Below are 18,725 nucleotides of genomic sequence, written 5' to 3' on the forward strand. Positions count from 1 at the left end.
TTCACGCTAGTGATATCTTATTGAAGATTTTTAGCTATATAGTTCTCAGTTATTGATTTTTGTGTTTTTTAAAAACTTTTATTTAGTGAAATAATAGCAATGAGAGTAATTTATTCCTGGAGATTCCTGATTGTGTTTATATTATGTATTGTATTGTGTTTTCATTTAACTAAGGGGAGAAATAAATTTTGAGAACTATGTGGAATAGATATGAATCATTAATGTTTCAGAATAGAATCTTTTTCCAAGCTTAGTGAACAATTGCTTTTTTCTCCCCTCTCCTATTCTAATGCTTCTGCATTCCCCCATCCTGTCTTCTTCAGAAATAAGAGGTATTTTAGATTATGGAATTGCCAAACTAAAATTAGGAGGAGGTAACATGGTGGAGAACAATTTGTAAGGAAAAATATAAACAGAGTTTGTTCGACGTATTTGGCTCTGAAAGTGATTCGTTTCTCTGAAGTCAAAATGATGTGTGTTAGTGAAAATGTTCTAGCTTTAAAATTCTGTTAGCACCGAGCCTCCTTAAAATTTCAGGGTTAGTTTGACAAGATGCCAATGAATGAGTCACTTTTGCTGAAAAATTCACGTGTTCTAGCAGGGAAAGAAGGTGAGAACTGATTAGTGGAGTAGGAGATAGGGGATATTGTCACAAAGTTAAGACAACCTAAGGCTACATTTGGGGAAAATGGGGCAATTGTAAAACATGTACATTTATTTGAAATTTTTATGAGAACTGATGTAAAGATTTGGTTTATTTCTGTAACTTTTTATTCTTTAATTTTTTTCCTGCTAGGTACCTCACTTAATAGAACATTGCAACCATTTATGTTTAGTAAGACGTTTCATCAAGTGGCAAACTCTGTCATCTGAACTAAGTTTGGATTTTAGAACCTAGAATTTTAAAAAATGGGTGTAGCATCAGGAAAATCTTAGGTATACAAAGTAAAGAAAGCTAGTGTCAGAAACTAAAATGCAGTCTTGGCAGTTTTTAAAGTATTTGCTTAACTGTTGAAACAACCTTTTTGATAGAACAGAATATGTATCATTTTTAGGTAGGATAGTACTTGAAGGAAGCACAGCTATAAAATTCAAGAGCTGGTCCTTCCTCAGACCTATTTCCAACATGGAACACTGATATTTTGTTTAAAATACTTTTATTTTAGAACAAACTCCTAATGCTGTATGCCCAGCTTTTTGTTTTTCCTTCTCAAAAGATCTACTTAGCCTCTGGCAAAACTTACTGATTTTCCTTCTACTTTAATAACTGAAATCTGAATTACCTTACTCGCATGACTAATAATTTAATATTAAGTTTTTGGTTGTGAGAAAAAATTTAAATACAGAAAAGTTCAAAGAGTGTCATACTCAAGAATTAACAGCTATTAACCCTTTGTCATATTTGTTTCCGTTCTTTTTCTATATGCATTTTTCTATAATCATTGTTCCACGTCCACTTGAAAACTTAATTATAGAAATAATAAAAGCATGTGTTCTCTTATTATGCTTTATTAAAAAATAAAATATTGCAGATAGTCACTAATTCTAACAGTAGGCACTTATTAGTTGTTATTTGTTATTGCTACCTCAGTCTTTGATACTTATTCTGTTTCTTCCTCAAGACTAATTACAAAATGGTGCACTCCATTTTGGAAAATATAGTCTTTATTAAGCATCCTTCATGGCTAAAACTCAGTGAATTTCAGTGAATTCTTGTTAGATAGTTCCAGTGCTTTCACCCTGTAATTTGAGATTTCTGAACAGAAGCTCCCCATGGCAGTTTTTGAAGTCATCTTCTTGACCCACAGGGCTTTAATTTGTGGTTGACAGGTTTTTTTCTAAACATTAAAAGTATATTTATTTATTTATTTATTTATTTGGCTGTGTCAGGTCCTAGTTGGCGGCATGCAGGATCTTTACTTGCGGCTAGTGGGATCTAGTTCCCTGACCAGGGCTCGAACCCGGGCCCCCTGAATTGGGAGAATGGAGCCTTAGCCACTGGACCACCAGGGAAGTCCTTGTGGTTGACAGTTTTAACCCAGACTTGATTAGCCAAATAAATTATATGTTATATAGCCATTAAAAATCATGGTTTCAAAAATGTTTTAATGACATAGGAATGCACTTATGGTAAAATAAATGAAAAAGCACATGCAACTTCATATGCATTACAGTCCCATTTTTGTGTATCGTGTGTATATATGTATGTAGGCATATAAGTGTATAAAAACAGAGTCAGGGGCTTCCCTGGTGGCCCAGTGGTTGGGAGTCTGCCTGCCGATGCAGGGGACGCGGGTTCGTGCCCCGGTCTGGGAGGATCCCACGTGCCGTGGAGCGGCTGGGCCCATGAGCCATGGCCGCTGAGCCTGCGCGTCCGGAGCCTGTGCTCCGCAACGGGAGAGGCCACGGCGGTGGGAGGCCCGCGTACCGCAAACAAACAAACAAACAAAAAACAGCATCAGTATAAAATGTTGTTGCGAAGTGATGATTTACAGGTAGTTTATTTTTTCTTTATAGTCTTATGTATATTTGCTACATTCTCCACAATAAATAGATTTCCTTTTTATAATCAGAAATAGACAAGAAACAATTATTTAAAAAAAAATTTAACACCAAATTCTTGTCTTTTCCAGGGAGGATTAGCATTTAAAAATCTAATCACATTCTCCTTATGGTTTATGAACCACTCTAATCAGAGAATCCAACTATTTTAAACACTAGTAGTACTGAAGTGTAGAAGCAACTATTAATTTCTTTAATAGCATTTGTTCTCATTCTGCACCCTTCCCCTCTCATTTTTGACATGTATATGTGGTCTTTGCTTGTCATAACGGATATTCTAATATTGGAGCCAATGCACTTGCTTGCTTTAGTGCTCTGCTTTCATTCTCATTCATTCATTGTAGAAGCAATCTTAACATCCCAGTTTGTTGCTTATTCCTACTGAGATTCAGGCTTAGGCCATAGTAGTTTCATCTTTGATTTCCCCCGCCTTGAGGGGTTTGCCACCCCACCTCCCTTCACCTGGTGCTCTCCTGGCCAGGCATCAGGTGGGTTGCAACTTAAAAGTTACTTCCTCAGAGGACCTATCCCTGAAACCCCTTCCTCCTGTCAAAACCAACAGTTTCTATTATAATCTCTCATCGAACCCTTCATCTTTCCTTCATAGCTGTGCCATTTAGGATTAGGTTCAGCTGTGGATGACTGAAAACCCAAAATGAAAATGACTTAAACCAGGTAGAATTTTATCTGTCTCATGTGAAAGCTCTGTAGGTGTAATAAGTCTGGTGACACTGGTTCCACAGTGCCAGGGCACCCAGGCTCCTCCTATTCTATTGCTCTGCCATTCTCAGCATGAAGCTTCCACATGATAGTCCAAAATAGCTGCTCCATCTGGTAAGAAGGGGGAAAGCAAGCCCTTTATTTTTAAGGATGTTTACTGGAAGTTGCATGCCTCACTTCCAATTAGATCCCATTGGTCAGAACTTGGTCGCATGGCCCCAAGTAGGAGCAGGGAAGGCTGGGAAGTATAGTCCATTCCAGGTGGCCATGGGCCGATAAAATTCAGTGACTCTAGTACTGAGCAAGAAGGGGGAAATAAATACTGGGGATAATTAGCAATTTCTACCACAATATTTTATCACAATTTATAATTACATATATATGATTATTATTTTTTAATATCTGTCTTCCTCACTAGACTGTTAGTTTCAAGAAGTCAGGGAACATACTTATGTACTTCTTTATTCCAAGTATAGTATTTAGCATAAAATAATATTTAGCACAGAAAATCATTTGTACTTCTTAAAAGAATTATTTTATCTACCTGATCTTTTTCTCTACTTGTAGATATTTTTTAAACAGTGCATCTTGCTTTTTATACTTTTTAAACTTAAATATTATGAACATTATCATACATTTTTGTGTGTTCTTTAAGAACGTAGTTCTTTTTTATTTCTTCAATTTTATTTAATTTAAGTAATTAATTTGTTTTTGCTGCACTGGGTCTTAGTTGTGTCACGCGGGATCTTCGTTGCAGCATGTGGGATCTTTTAGTTGCGGCATGCGGGCTCTTAGTTGCGGCATGCGAACTGTTAGTTGTGGCATGCATGCGGGATCTAGTTCCCCGATCAGGGATCTCACCCGGGCCCCCTGCATTGGGAGCGTGGAGTCTTAACCCCTAGACCACCAGGGAAGTCCCAAGAACATAATTTTTAATAGCTTTAAATATTTAATAGTCTGGCTAGATCATAACTTATTTAACTATTCACACTACTGTTTGATGATAGAATGTTTTCAGTTTTTTGTTGTTTATAAATGTTGCTATGATAAATTCACCCTATATATGTGAATCTGTTCTCTCTAATTGCCCCAGGATACATTCTCAGGTGTGAGATTATTGGGTGTATTGGTCAGCTATTGCCATAACAGTTCTGCATAACAAACCAGTGTTTTATTGAGTTACAACACTAAGGGTTTATTTTCACACTGGGTCTAGATCCTTCTCATCTAGGCTGGGCTTGGCCAGGCAAATCTCCTTCAGTTTGTGGGTTGGTTGGCCTGCCTCAGGCTGTAGGTTGGGTTAGATCTCCTCTAAATGTGTTTGTTCTGAGGCCTATGATGAAGGGGCAGCAGCTACCTGGGGTGTAGTCATATCATGGTTTATCACCAGAGTGTAAGAAATAAGCCAAACTACCAGAACATGTTTTAAGCCTCTGCTGACATCAAGTCTCATTAGCCAAAACAAACCATGTGGCCAAGCCTTGCAAAATTACATGACAAAGGGTGTGAATGTATAATTTTATGACAGAGAGAATATGAAGAGTTGAAAGCAATAATCCATCTACCATGCTTGGTCAAAGTGTATAAAAAAACTTTTACAATATTAAAAAAAACACTTTTATTACTTATTTCTAAATAGTCTCCAGAAAAGGCTGTATCAGATTAACAGCATATATGAGAGTAACAAGTCTTCCCCAAGAGATACCTTGGCGGGGGGGACTGGCGGGGAAGCACTTTGCTAATTTGGAAGATGGATTAATATGTATCTGATGCTTACCTGAAGGTATATTTTTCATGCCATTTGTCCATGGTACAAATATTCCATAGTATTCCATAGAATTACCTTTTGATTTTGGGTTTTGTTTTTCTTTCACCCTTTCCTCTATTTTTCTTCATCCTTTTGAGAGAGGTAGACCCCATCATAGTCTTTGGTCTTTGCTCCTGGTTTGCTTTTCTGACTCTGTGTTTAAAAATCATAGTCTCTATTCCTTACAGATTGCTCAACCTAATACAAGATGAAATACTTTTCTGGGTTTAATAAATAGTTGCCGTTCATGGAACCATTCTCATTTAAAATTTGAACATATTTTAGTAAAATGGATTCTGAAGCCTTTGGGAGAGAAGTTTCTGTTCCTGCCATAACTAATTATGTTTCTGATACATAGAACAATATAATTTAAGCTAAGTAGGTGACTTGAACAGTGGACTGGGTGTGGGGCGGCGGGGGGGAGGGGGACACTGAGAATTTGATTCTGTTCCTTTACTCTGTCACAGACTTGTTGATAAGATTTTGAGTTATTAAGTAATTTAATACATCTGTTTCCTTAGTTATGACATGTTTGAATAATGCCTTTTAAGAGTTAATGAACATGTATCGAGTGTACTGAATATTTTTGGAGGTAAGTTCTATTTAAATGGAAATTGTTAGCTTTGGTCATGGTGGTTAACTTCATCTCATATGTAATACCTTCGTCTTATAAGTAAAGTACTACTTTTTTAAGGAGCTTAGAACATTTCACATTTAACTCAGTCATGAGTACATCATTGTAATACATAAACTGGGACATGGACGATTTGTGACTTAGCCACGATTAGATAATTAATTGTATCAGATTCACGACTAGAATCCAGATCACTGTACTATTTGTTCAGTTTTATTTAGTAAATTATATTCTTAAATTACTGTGTGGACCTTTATCACATATTTTTTGAAATAGTACATTAGGCACAATAATTACATTGCCTTTAAGCTCCATTGCCTTGGAGTCATGTAAGTAAATTAGTTCTTGTAGTTTCATATTGGTAACCTGATACATGACTGTCTCCAGCCTCTGATACCAGTAACCACAGAAAGTTACCCTCTCTCATTCATAACCAAACTAGTGTGATTGACATGTCACATTAGAATTTAGAATTGTTATTTTCTTAGAGTTCCTTGAATTATAATGGGAGTCTGACCTCATCTTTATCTAAAGTTTAGGAGTTCCTAGGATTTAATCTAGTTCATCCCCTCCTGCACACTATTTATGTGAAACCATTGGTCCAAATGTTTGTTGAGTTTACTGACTCTTGTGTGCATATGTTCCTTCTCCCTTGCATCAAATACAGGAAATGTATTATTTCAAATTTCTCCTGGTGAAATCCTGTTGTCTTATAATAAACCAAGATGAGACGAAAGAAGGGCTCAGAAATACAAGGCAGGAACATAAAGGTTCTGAAGATTGAAAGGTTGTATGCCTTTGATGTGACTGTGGTTCCCAGTGCTGCATTATCTCCTGGGTCTTTTTAACCTTTATTCTCAGAGTGCAGTTGTCTCTATGGCCGGTAGTTGTAATCTACTGGTCAAAGATTTGATTATCTCTTTAAGATAGAAAAGCTTGATGAAGGAACTCATATTTTAATAATATTGTGCCATGTTATTGTAGGACATTTTACCTGAATATGGTGGAGGAAATCAAGTTAAGTGGGTGACTTGTACCAAGTGCAGCAGTCTGCTAGCTGAGTAGGTTAGAGTAATCTTCTCAGGTCATCCTAATCATTTATTTTTGGTGCTGGTAAGTGCAATGACTTAAAAAATTTGGTTTGAAAGTTTTAATCCTCATCATCAGGTGTTGCATGTCTTGACACTGGGCTACTGGTATCTACTGTATTTATTTCCTCTTTACTCATCTCTCACTTAACAGAGAGCAATTGCTTCAAGCTATGAAAATCTAGTCAAAGCCCAAGTTTGTAGCCCTGTGTTTAGGGACTCTTCACTTTGACTCTTTGGAAAACGTTAATCTAATTCTTGGGTAGTAGGTGGTGTACACAACAAATGCTTAACAGGGCCTTAGCCAGTATAATTCTGACTCTACCTTTCCACTGTGTCAGTAAATTAATTTGTGCTTTTAAATAATCAGTTCCTTCTAATTTATTCCCTTCTCCCTGGGATCTATGTTCTTTTCAAATTTCTTTATCATTCTAAGATTCTGACTCATCTCTTTGTGCCATATCCATTTGTTGAAAGTTTTCTGTGGTGAAAGGCATGGTCCTAGGCCCATGGGAGATGCTGAGAATGAAAACCTTACAGTGTTACTTCGCTGTGACTGGTCATCACCTAAAAGATGTGCAAGCTCATTAACCCTGACACCTTTGGCAACTCATTCTTTTTTTTTTTTTAATTAATTAATTATTAATTAATTAATTTATTTATTTTTGGCTGGGTTGGGTCTTTGTTGCTGACCGCGGGCTTTCTCTAGTTGCGGCAGACGTGGGCTACTCTTCGTTGCGGTGCACAGGCTTCTCATTGCAATGGCTTCTCTTGTTGCAGAGCACGGGCTCTAGGCGTGCAGGCTTCAGTAGTTGTGGCGCGTGGGCTCAGTAGTTGTGGCTCGTGGGCTCTAGAGCACAGGCTCAGTAGTTGTGGCACACGGACTTAGTTGCTCTGCGGCATGTGGGATCTTCCTGGACCAGGGCTTGAACCCGTGTCCCCTGCATTGGCAGGCAGATTCTTAACCACTGCGCCACCAGGGAAGCCCCTGGCAACTCATTCTTGATCGCTTCTCTTGCATCCTTTCCTGCCATACATACCCCATAAGTTCTCTGATGTCACCTTTATTCACTGGACTCTCTAAAGACTTCATGCGCTTGTACATGCTGTTCTCTACAGCTGAAATGCTCTTTCCTCTTTTCCTGGTAAATTCCTGCTTATCCTTTAAAGACCCAGTTTAAGCAAAGATCCTCTAAAGCTTCCCTTGACTTTTGTCCACACTCCAGGCAGAGTTAGAGATCCGTCTTCTGTGTACTCATGGTGTTTATGCCTGCCTCTCTTATTTGTACTTATTGTGTTGTATTGTAATTATCTGTTTGTAAGCTCCCTCGAGGACAGGGAGTGTGTCTTGATCATGTTTGTACCCCCAAAGCCTAGATGGTAGATATGTAGGCAAGCATTTTTTAATGTATTAATTCATTATGCTTTCAAGAAGCTTGTAGTCTAGTAAGGTGTCCCAATATGTTGAAAGTCCATACTAAGACATTTTACCATTAAAAGGAGATTTCCATTCAAATAGTTAAATTCACCTTTTCTTGGGGAAAAAATATTCTCAATATTGTTTCCTACTTAATGCTTTTAGAACATTCAATAACGTTATTACCTCTGTTCCAATTCAGAGCAGCTTTATCGTAGTTCCAGGAAAGGAAAACTTTTATGAAGTGAAGTAGCATAAACTAGTAACTGAGCCTGGGTCCAGCAATCTGGAAACGTAATATATCTAGAAACAGTGTCCTCTGCATCGTTGCTACATCACTTACCTCTTTCTGTAGTACCTCTTTAGGTTTCTTTTCCTGACCTTATATAACATGCTTACATCCCTGGTATTCTTGTAAACAACAACAAAATTCCTTCCTTTGTTTCTTAATTTCTTTCTGCCATTGTCCTCTCTCTCTCTACCCTCCATCCCTTCATTATTAAACTTATTAAATTCTTAAATATAATTCAACTCAGGCTCTATTTGATACTACATTTGTTTTTTTTTTTCTTTAGTCCTGTATCAGCCCCACTGCAATCAGTTTCCGTCTTCATTCTACTCTGTTGAGCTCACAGAAACTTCCAGTAACATAATTGCCAAATCTAAAGGAAGTTTTTCACACTTCATCTTACTTGAACTAACTGTAGCATTTCATATTAATGACCACTTTCTTCTTCAGAGAACCAAGAACCTTCCTTTCCTGGTTCTCCTTTTACCTCTGTGAATGCACCTACTCAGTTTCCTTCTCAGGCAGTTGTTCCTCAGCCTACCCTTTAAAAACTAATATTCTGTAGGTATTTTATCCTTGTCTTCCTTTTCATCTTGCTCTGTTTCTCCCCTGTAGGTGATATCCTGCCTTAAACCACCACTGAGCCTTAAACCACCACTGAATGCCACTGACCTCCAAATCTTTATTCCTCTTCTCCTCTCTTACCTGAGGTCCAGACAGATGTGCATTTTCAACTTCTGCCTATTGGATGTCCCAAAGCTCTATATTCTCCAAACAGAATCCTATATCCATCCCTCTTCAAATTCTACTTCTCCTTCTTTCCCTTTGTGGTTAGTGATACCCCATTCATCCAGTGACCAGGCAGAAACCTGGAAATGATCATGGACTTCTTTCTCACTCTCCCTTGGTCTCTCATCCATAATTACAAAGTCCTGTTTATTCAGGCTCCTCAGCATTGCCCATACCCTCCTACTCCCTTTCCATGGCATTGCCTTGCATCCAGTTAGTATCTCTTATGATTCAGCCTTTCCGCTATTTTCAGGATGATCTAAAGTAAAACCCTTGTATGTTGCTTTCCTGATTGAGATCCTTCAGTCAGTAGCTCACCTTCCCTTGTACTGTAGGGAAAAGTCGAAGCTCGTTTTGATGGCTCAGAAAACCCCTCGTTATCTTGCCCATGCCTGCCTCTTCACCGAACTCATACATACCTTTTCCTCCAGACTTCCACATACTTAATTTTCTTGGTCATGCTCCGTTGTTTCTTTGACCTGGGATGTTCTTTCCCATATTCTTTGCTTAGAGCAAACCTGGAGTTACCTTCTACCCTTTGACCCAGTAAGCTAATTTTTAGGGCATTGTGGTTCAGAAATAGCCGCACAAAAATTGAAAATAACTACAAATAAATCAGGGTGCAATTAGCAAGTAATACATAAGAGCTGTATATGCATATTATGAGGTACTTAACTGAATAGGAAGATGAATGGAAGGTGAAAAAAGCAAATTATAAAACAGATGTACAATACGATTCATTATTTAAAATACAAAATATTTAAAAACCATGTTTGTATGTATGCATTCATGGTCATTTATACTTGGAAATACATGGGAAAACTCTAGACTATCTAGAATTATTTACGTGGAGCTGTTAACAGTGATTACCTCTAAGAAGTGGGATTCAAAAGAGGTGACTGAGGAAGCTGGCACTTTTAACTTTGTATATTGTTTTTAAATTTGTTTTTAAAACATTGAAATATAGTATAAATACAAAAAACTACATATATATGTATATATTTATATATATGTACATACAGCGCAAATATATTTTTACAAACTGAAACACCCAGGTAACTAGCACCCATATCAGTATCAGAACATGACCATCACTACAGAAATGGTTATGTGCTTTCTTCAACTCACTACCGCCCTCCACCAGAGAAACCACTATTGTGACTTATAATAGCCTTGGTTAATTTTGCCTATGTGAAATCAAATAGGGTGTACTATTTTCTGTCTGGCTTATTTTGTTCAACATAATATTTATGAGGTTATATGTGTTTCTTTGGAACTGTTTTTTAAAAACTTTAAAAAATAATTATAGAGTCACAGGAAGTTGTCTTCTGAAATTTAAATCACTAAAGAATAAAAGTTTGTCATCTCCTGGATATACCCACCCTAAAGTCTCTTGGCATTGTTAAATGTGTTCTCTTGTGAATTGATAGTTCGTTGCTCTGTTGCTTTTATCACATTTCACTAATTATTTGTTTGTATGCTTATCTCCCTTCCAGATTGTGAGTCCCTCAGTACTGTGTTCCTTTCATCCTTAAAATCCAGTGTATACCTAGTGCTTCACACACAGTGATACTTAAACAACACTTGTCAAAGAAAAGCAGTACATTCTAGTCTGTGTGTTCTAGTCTGTGTGTATTTACTGGTCTTGCCTATTGAATTTCTCTGAACTGATTTCCTCATCTGTAATATGGGCATTATAATTACATCAGTTCCTATACTTTTAGCTGCACGTAACTGAGCATCCAACTAAAAGTGGCTAAAATAATAAGTGGACTTACTGATTCACCTAATAAGAAGTTGCTAGAGTTTTCCAGTTCAGCATCTCAGCAACACCATCAGAACACATGTTCTGGTCATCTTTCTGCTTTCTCACCCTTAGTGAGTCAGCAAACATTGCTTGCTGTCACAGGATTGCTGCTGCAGCTCCAGGCTTTACATCCTCCCGGTTCTTCTTATATGTCTCTTCTTCAGAGCAAGGAAAAACTTAATTAGAAGTCATTCAACAGACTTTGCATCTCATTGACTACAGTTTTGTCACATGCCAATGTCTAAAGTAGTGACTGGCAGGAATAGTGGGGTCCAAGACTGATTTATATCCTGGAGCTGAGGATTCGCCTCTCAAACATTTGGACACTAGATACACAAACGAAATTAGTTTTTGTTAGCAAGGAAACAGAAGAGATGGAGAATAATGGATTTGAAAAGGCAATCAACAAAGTCTCTCTCCATCTATAACAGTTTGCTCTACTAATGTAAGTTAATTATAATGTATATTTGAAAGATGTGTGAGGCCTTAGTGCTTGTTACTGGTTTTGTGGATTGTTTTAGAAAGGTTTCCCTTTGCCACCCTACCTAGCAACCTGCTTTAGGGCAAAGAATGCAAAAGTAATTTTGCTGTTCGCTAAAGTAGTATATTATTGTAAGGTTAAATCTAATACAGAAAATAATGTAATTTATTTCAAATGTGAACTATAAATTATTTTAAAGTTTTTTGATATTTAAAAATTAAAAAATTGTCTGTAAACTATCATTGTCAGGTTATTAATATTAATAGTCTAGGGCTTCCCTGGTGGCGCATTGGTTGAGAGTCCACCTGCTGATGCAGGGGACACGGGTTCGTGCCCCAGTCCGGGAAGATCCCACATGCCGCGGAGCGGCTGGGCCTGTGAGCCGTGGCTGCTGAGCCTGCACGTCCGGAGCCTGTGCTCCGCGATGGGAGAAGCCACAGCAGTGAGAGGCCCGCGTACCGCAAAAAAAAAAAAAAAAAAAAAAATATATATATATATATACACATATATACATATATATAAATAGTCTATGCCTTTGAAGCATAGCAGCCTGATATCCCTTGGCTAACAATACCTTCACCCACCTGCATTATTCAGGAAAGCCAGAGTTTATCAAACGCAATGGTATTCATGGATTTCAGGTTTTTAAAAGGTTGAACACTGTAAATGACAGGCCAAATCACAGATTCCTTCATTTCCTTTTTTTTAAACAGAGAACCAGACAGAAAAAAGAAGTTTACTCTTGAGTTATTGTCTTCATATGGTAGCTGGTTAGATGAGAGGCTGCCGTGCAAAATTATCTTTACAGAAGACAAGTTCCCCAAAGTTGATTTACTCTAAGTTCAGGAAACAAATGTTTGTGTGAATCAGCAGGGGTTGAGTAAACTCTCTCATACTAGCTCTGTCTGAAAATGACAGAGTGATTATTAGTTTCTGTCAGTTAAGCACCAAATATTCCTTTGCTCTGAAAAATGAGGCCCTAGAAATCAACTGTTGTGTTTGTTACCTTTTCTCCCACTCCCACTTCCATCACCTTTAAAAAAAAACTCTCTTGCTTTTGCCAAAATAAATTATATCATTTTGACCAAGAAGAACACTAAAGGTAGAGATCAGTTCTGAAGTTACCTCTCCTATGAGCAGTGAATGATTATTGCTGATCTCATTTTATCTAGGGCTTCTGTCATCTAATACAGTGATTGGAGAAGAAATTAACACCACCTTTCCTATGGAGTCAAGAGGCACAGATAAACTCACCCTGAAATGTTGTATTTCCTGAAGGAAAAGAATTGAGTAAAATTGGGGAGTGTATTAGTCGACAGAAATTGAAATTCGTTTTTCTGAGTGTGCCTCATTTATTACAGACTGTAGAAGTTGGTCGTGAATTTAAGACAGATTTATGAAGATTTTGAGTTAATCCATCACTTTCTTTTAATTAAGAATGAGGTAGCAGTCTTTTTTTTTTTAGCATATTATTCAGAAGTTCACCTCTTCCATTGAATGTCTATTTGATTTTTTTCATCTGGAGTGAAATTTCGAGACTATTACTCACACCCAAAACCCCCAACTGAAGTCAAGGTAGACGACAGTAACAGAAGTCATTTATAAACATCTGTCATATAAACTTCTGAAGACACATACTTTTTACTCTGATTTCTGTTTATCCCAGATGTGAGTTCATCAGATGCGACAGTGTTTGCAAATTGTCAGAGGTACTGCCCCTGAGCCTCATCTGCTGTTAATAGCTGATAAGGTTATCTACAACTTACAAAATTTCCAGTATCCCCTCTTCATGACTTGCTTTCTTCTTTTTACTTGATTAATTGTCTCCCTTAGGTATAAATCGTTTTATAGCCATGACTTCTGAAGAGAAATTGATCAGTTCTTCAAAGATGGAAAGACCAGTATGATTCTGTAGAGCAGGGATCAGCAAGCTATGGGCTCAAATCTGGCCTGTACCTGGGCCAAATCTGGCCTGCTGCCTGGTTACGTGAATGTTGTCAGAATACAACCACAGATCTTTCGTTTGCATATTGTCTCTGGCTGCTTTTAGGCTACAATGGCAATATTGAGTAGCTGCAACAAAGACCTGGCCATTTATAGAAAAAGTTTGCCAACTTGAGAGAAATTTAACCAGAGAGGCACTTGACGTTAGAGATAGTAGGCACAGTATAACAGCATAGAGACGAGTGAGTGCCACACTGGAAACAGTATACATACTGAATAATAAAAAGGCCCTCTTACATACATACATGCCAGCCCCACAGTTTTCAGTTCATTTTTAAGCACCTCATTTTTTTAAAAGCCACTTTTTTTTTTTTTTTTTTTTGCGGTACGCGGGCCTCTCACTGTTGTGGCCTCTCCCGTTGCAGAGCCCAGGCTCTGGACGCGCAGGCTCAGCAGCCATGGCTCACGGGCCTAGCCGCTCCGCGGCACGTGGGATCTTCCTAGACTGGGGCACGAACCCGTGTCCCCTGCATCGGCAGGCAGGCTCTCAACCACTGCGCCACCAGGGAAGCCCTAAAAGCCACTTTTATTTTGGATTATTTTTTCTCCCTCCCTCCTGCTCCCTTTCTCTTATAATTTTTTTTTTTTTTTTTTTTTTTTTTTTTTCGGTACGAGGGCCTCTCACTGTTGTGGCTTCTCCCGTTGCGGAGCACAGGCTCCGGACGCGCAGGCTCAGCGGCCATGGCTCACGGGCCCAGCCACTCCGCGGCATGTGGGATCCTCCCGGACCGGGGCACGAACCCGTGTCCCCTGCATCGGCAGGCAGACTCTCAACCACTGTGCCACCAAGGAAGCCCTCTCTTATAATTTTTGAGGCATAATTAATATAAAATAAACTGTGAACATTTTTTAAAGAGTATAATTTTTGATGAGGTGAAACCATCACTATAATCAACATAATGAACATGTCCATTACCTCTAAAGGTTTCCTGTGTCCCTTAGCAATCCCTCTCTTCCTCCCCTACTTTCCCAGCCCTGTCCCCAGGCAAACATTGATCTGCTTTTTACCACTATAAATTAAGTTTATACATTTTATTTTATTTCAATTTTTTTTAACATGCATCATTTTATTTTATTTTTATTTTTTGGCCACACTGTGTGGCATGTGGAATCTTAGTTCCCCGACCAGGGATCGAATCCGTGCCCCATGCAGATGAAGTGCAGAGTCTTAACCATAGGACCTCCAGGGAAGTCCCAGGTTATACATTTTAGAATTTTAATAAATGTATTTATACAGTATATACTCTTTGGGTTTTTTTTTCCAGTTTTTAGCTATTAGAAATAAAGCTACTATGAGCATTCATATACAGGTCTTTGTGTACAGATAGCTTTCATGTCTCTTAGGTAAATACTTAGGTGTGGCTCCAGTGGTATGGTATGTATATTTTTAACATTTTAAAGAAACTGCCAAGATGCTTGCAAAGTGGTTGTACCATTTTACATTCCCATCAGCAGTGTATGAGAATTCTAGTTGCTCTGCATCCTTGGCCTTTTATTCTTAAATATGAACATAACAGCCAAGAATCCCAGCCATTTAAGGGAAGCCACTAACATAAAAGTCAAAACAGATCCAGAGAATTGGAAGGGACAATTCAAAATAACTATAACTTTAGATCCTCTGATCAGTAAGAGAAGGTGTTGCATCTCTGAAACAAGAACAAGATGCTAGGAATAAAGGAACAATTAGAGAAGAAAATGAATTTTTTTGAAGTATAGTTGATCTATACTTCAGGTTTACCAAAAAGAATTCTTGATAATAAAAAATGAAAGGTTTAGAAGATGAAATTGGAGCAGTCTTTCAATAAATAGATGAAGAGACAAAGGGATGGATGGTGGAAGAGAGAAATTTTCAAGGATCAATCCAAAAGGTCTAATGTCTGACTAATAGAAATTCTAAGACAAGAGAACAGAAAATGGAGAAGAGAAAATCAAATGAATACAAGGAAATTTCTCAGAACTAGAGAGCATATATTCTAGATTAATAAGAGTTTACTGAGTGCCTAAAACTATGAGTTAAAAAAGACCCATACCCCCATACCAAGGCACATCACTGTGAAACTTCTGAAAGACAGTGTGAATAAAAGATCCTAAATGCTTTCTCAAAGGGGAAAAAAAAAACAGCAAACAGTTGTGAACAAGGATTGGGAATCGGATGTCATCAGACTTCTCAGCAGCAATACAGGAAGCTAGAATTCAGTGTAATGATGCTTTTGAAAAGTTGTAATTTCCCATGTAGAATTCTATACCCATCCCAACTCTTGATGATCAAGTCTGAGGGTAGAATAGAGACATTGTGGACATGCAAGATTACAAACCTACCTCCCATGCACCCTTTTGAGGAAACTACTGAAGGTTGTTCTCCATCAAAACAAGAAAATAAACCAATAAAGATGAAGGCATGGATCCCGAAAACAGGGAATCTAAAACAAAAGAGAGATGAAGAAAACCTCCTATTTGAGGAAGGAAAAACCCAGATGACTGTTTACAACAGGTTTAGAGAACAAACAGTTTAGGTTGAACAGGAGGATGGAGGACTCTAGGAAAGATGTAGCCAAGAAAAAAAGAGACTGATAGATTATATGATGTGTTTTGAGCCATTATTTAGAGATGTTTTATAGCTTCTTTAGAGAGTATGGGGAAGAATGAATGATAGTAGTATAGAAAACCAAGCAAATGACAAAGCAAGGCATTTTTAGTTTCAGGAATAACAAAATGTCCAAAAAATAAGTATAACTGTAGTATTAATCGTTTCACCAATTAATGTTACTTACATGATTGTAATAATAATAAACCTTAAATATGGATTTAACTAAAAATTGTGATATGACTGCAGTGGGAGTAGGGAGTGGGAAGAGGGAACGTAGTAGAACTAGGTTTCAGTTATCTGTAGTAGGAATTCAGCAGGTAATGATTAAAGTGAAAAATCAAAAAATCACAATGAATATATATGTTTTTTAAGATTTTTTTTTGACGTGGACCATTTTTAAAGTCTTTATTGAATTTGTTACAATATTGCTTCAGTTCTATGTTTTGGTTTTTTGGCTGCAAGGCATGTGGGATCTTAGCTCCCTAACCAGGGATCCAACCCGCACCCCCTACATTGGAAGGTGAAGTCTCAACCATGGGACTGCCAGGGAAGTCTCCACAATGAATATATATTTTAAAACAAGACAGAAGAAGGAATCTCTAAGAGAGGTGAAAGTGGTTTCCTGAAAGGAGTAGGACTAGAGAGTTGGAGAGCATTGGTACAAGGGACTGCTGTTTTTATTATGTCTTGTAGTAGTATTTTTTAAACCTGTATTACTTCAATTAAAAAACTAAATAGAAAAATGAAAGACTGGACTTATTAGATAAGATGTTTATTAGCCTTTGTGGGATTACCCTGGACTTCTGCGGTAAGTCATCTGCTGACTAAGGCTTTGGCCTCCCACCCATTCCAGACAGTGTTACGAACTCTGCTTGGGTCTATTTAATTCTTCCTTTTCATTTTTATTAGTATGAGCCACAAGGTGACTCCAAAGTTTGGTTAAGGCATTCCTTAGGAGTTTACAGGAGAGACAAACTGGCCTTTTTCGTTGGTTGCTCTTCTCTTCTGGGTGGAGAATAGATTTAGGCTCTAATAATAATAAAACACATAAAAGCATAGTACTACTCATAAGTTTAGCCCCATAGGATATAATGTCCCTTTTGCCCTTAAAGTGATACCTTATGGTGCTATACTCAAAGCCCCCAAACTGTAAACTCCATGAGGGCCAGGCATTTTTACTTGTTTTGTTCATCGATTTACTGGCTCTCGGTATTTAATGTGCTGGATGAAATTCTACCTTGAATGTAATAAAAAGCTTTAATGATCAGTTCATTTGGCAAATATTTATTGAGCACTTCCTATATGCCAGGCACCCTTTTAGGTGCTGAGAGTACAGCTGACCCTTGATCAACATGAACTTCATGGGTCCACTTACACGTGGATTTTTTTCGATAGTAAATACTTCAGTGCTGCATGATCTGTGGTTGGTTGAATCTGGATGCAGAACCATGGATACAGAGGAACCACATACACAGAGGTGACTTTTAAGTGGGTCAGTGTACCAACCCCTGCGTTGTTCAAGGGTCAACTGTATTATCAGTCCTGTAAGTCACAGCTTTTCTTTTAGTCCTGTGTTAGAAGTTTGACACACTTTCAACTGCCCTTCAGAGTCTTAATCAGATTTCATTTTACTAACGTTAAAGCACACTTAAGCCTAGTTATAAAAAGGAAACCCATAATGTTTCCTCTGTTGGGGATATCTATTCAGTTTTTTCTAAGTGAGTGATAGGCAGTTGTGAGGTTATGCTGCTTGACATCTTAGAATATTGACGGTTTATCCTTCCTCCTTCCCCCACCTCTGTGGTAGGGCAGTGGTAGAGTGCAGAGAGGTGTTCGGGCTATGGGTCTCTTGTTTCTGTTTTCTGCAAGTTTAAGTGAGATCCTTCACATTTAACAAGACTTTCTCATAGGTGAGATGTTATAGTACTAGAGTTCTCCTCCAAGTTGGAAAATTATCTGACAGAAAACCCTTTGCAAAGTAGAAAAAGAGTTATGTTTTGAGTTTACATCAAAAACAGATTAGACTTTTTCCAGATAGTGCTTTGTACCTGTCAGTTAGGTTAGCAGGTCAGTCACCCAGTGACAAGCTTGAAAATGTGCTGTGCAAGCCTGGTGTTTTAGAGGAAAATTCCCTGAAGAATCATATTTTTATACTTTTCTGCTCCCGAGTTGGCTTTCACCTGAAAATCTGTTGCTTTTAAGCCAGGGTTAGTGGGTAGTGTCTTCTCATGAGACCCGATCTTGGTTTGGATGGGGCAGGCCTCCTTTAAGTGAACTAGGGCAAGCTCTTGCACTAGTGAGACTCCTTGCTGCTGCTGGATTTAGGATTTTAGTTGATTTCAGCTTGAGCCATATTATGGATGACATTTTTAAAGAGACACCAAGTTCTCTCTTTTCTCTGTTCAGAAAGTACAACACAGAGAACAAAAAGTGTAAGCTTTCTTATGTATTATACTATATTATATTTAATACTATATATAATTCAAGAAATTTCATTCTCTTCTGCAGTTTCTAAACCAGCATGGGTTCAGTGGGAGAAT

General features: G+C 37.9%; 1 protein-coding gene across 1 annotated transcript in view; it reads left to right on the plus strand.

Annotated features, from left to right (window-relative positions):
• Nucleotides 1-18,725, plus strand: part of PHF21A (PHD finger protein 21A) — a gene marked incomplete at its 3' end in the record, with an annotated part of 159,068 nt that overhangs the window by 11,023 nt on the left and 129,320 nt on the right. The window lies entirely within an intron of this gene.

This window comes from Hyperoodon ampullatus (assembly GCF_949752795.1).
Source record: "Hyperoodon ampullatus genome assembly, chromosome: 7".
Lineage (NCBI taxonomy): Eukaryota > Metazoa > Chordata > Mammalia > Artiodactyla > Ziphiidae > Hyperoodon > Hyperoodon ampullatus.